Raw genomic sequence first — 2,022 nt, forward strand, 5'->3', positions numbered from 1 at the left:
ACATTCTAAAAATGAATGTTCGTTTTAGTGTTTAGAAACATTCTGAAAATGAATGTAATGTGTGTGTAATTAACACCACTGGCTTATATATTTAAATGTGATTACCAGGGGAAATTTTAAGTTGTGTGTTTGTTATTAGAATAAAACTTTTAAAAAACATGGAACTATACAAAGCAAAAAGTGGACTGCAATGTATGAACAAAAATGAATAGTATAAAATATAATTGTAATTTTTTTTCATCAATTGCAGCAAAAATACCACACTAATGTAAATTGTCAATAATAGGGAAAAGTTTGGGTGTGGGGTATAATGGAAATTTTTTATTTCTGCATGATTTTTTTTGGAAACCTACAACTTCTCTAAGTATATAAAAAAGAAAACTCTGAACTAGAATAGTATTCCCTGATATGTACAAAACATCTATTATTTCTTAATGTGACAAATGATTATGATTTTTCTCATTTTTCTCTTCAGTGTCTCTCTAGATTTCATTCATAATGAGCTTAATTATATATTTATTTTTAAAGTTTACAATAAAATTCAAAAAAGAGAATTAATCCAGAAAATAATTACACTATGCGTGGGAACTCAAACTCTCAAAAGCATGAGATTTATAATCAAGCCACGTTGCCTCATTCTTGCTCCCAGTATCCTTCAGATGGAGAAGATAAATAATGCTACAAAGAGTACAAGAAGAAATTAACTAAAGCAAAGAGACATACAAGGTTCATTTAAGAAGCTTAAGCAAATGAGAGTAATCGGGAAAGTGGTGGAAGGAGATGTGAGCTGGAGAAGTGATGGGTAAAGAGGTGGGAGGAGAGTGCAGAGTCTGCTTGCAGCGGCATCTGATCTGCCACCAACTATGGAGATTTCATCAGAAAAGAAGGCTGGCTTCTGGCCTCAGCTGGCAGCTTCTTCAATCTTGCTCTCGTGTCAGAGATCTGTCATCACTCTGCAAAGACCATTGGAAATCAAGCCCATTCACAGTTTGTCTTGGACCGCTGCACGTCTTCCCACCCTTACAAGCTACTGAAAAAGAAAAGGGGAAAAAAGTTATGGTTTCTCTAGCCACGGTGAGGATAACCAAAAAAAGAAGAGACTGAGATAGCATTAACAAAAGAGATATGTTCCCATGACTCCTTATTGTCAAAGGCTCCATTCATTCTCCAAATACTTACTGAGTATAGATGTGGGCCAGGCATTGTAGTAAGCACTCTGACACAGTATTAAGGTCAGCCTGACCAAGGCCCTCTTCATCTTGTTCCATGTTCTTCTTCCAAAAATCTATGGCTCCTGGAGCCTCAGCCCACTTCCAACTCTCTTGGGATGTTCCTTTTCTCCTGAGAGCAAAATGCAGATTGGGCCTAACAAACGCCTAGGTATCTGGGAAAGGGAAAACAAGATGAGGCAACTAAACTCAATTCACTACACCACAATGATCATGTATCCAAGCAACCATAGTTTCACCTACTTTTCAGTTGACTCTGAAACTTTCTGGAACCTCAAGAACATACAGTTGTTTTAGGTGTCGTTCTTCAAAAGTACATATAGGCATATATAGCTGCTTTTCACATACTGGTGCCTTCGTCCATGCTAACCTCTGTAGATTTTTCTTCTACCTGGTTTTCTATTTGCTGGTAAGCTCTTGGCAAATTTTTGCTTAGTTTTTCTTTTGAGATATTCTGTATTTTATATGCAAAATATATCTTGTGTATGTAGATAGATAGTTATACAGATAGGAGAGAGAGAGAGAGTAAAGAATGCAAATAAAACAATGAGTGATGTTTACTCCACCCATCTTAAGAAAGAGAACACTCTAGACCTTTGGAGCTGATCATGTGCCCTTCCCAAGTATACTCATTCCATCATCCAGCTCCCAATCTCCAGAGTTGGGCCAGTATTCTGAATTCTGTTAAATATCCCTTGTTTTTCTGTATAGTTAGTTATTTCTACAAATATATCCCTCTGTTTAGTATGCCTCTTTTTTACCTTTATATAAATGGAATCATATGATATGCATT

At 36.1% G+C, this 2,022-nt stretch overlaps 1 long non-coding RNA gene across 1 annotated transcript; it reads right to left on the reverse strand.

Annotated features, from left to right (window-relative positions):
* Positions 1 to 705: 705 nt before the first annotated feature.
* LOC131279624 (uncharacterized) lies at positions 706 to 1,374 on the reverse strand. Its single transcript, XR_009187022.1, has 2 exons — positions 1,180 to 1,374; positions 706 to 1,030 (listed from the first exon to the last, which is right to left on the reverse strand). It is a non-coding gene; the product is annotated as an uncharacterized lncRNA (long non-coding RNA).
* Positions 1,375 to 2,022: the final 648 nt, after the last annotated feature.

Source organism: Dasypus novemcinctus, chromosome 8 (genome assembly GCF_030445035.2).
Source record: "Dasypus novemcinctus isolate mDasNov1 chromosome 8, mDasNov1.1.hap2, whole genome shotgun sequence".
Classification (NCBI taxonomy): Eukaryota; Metazoa; Chordata; class Mammalia; order Cingulata; family Dasypodidae; genus Dasypus; species Dasypus novemcinctus.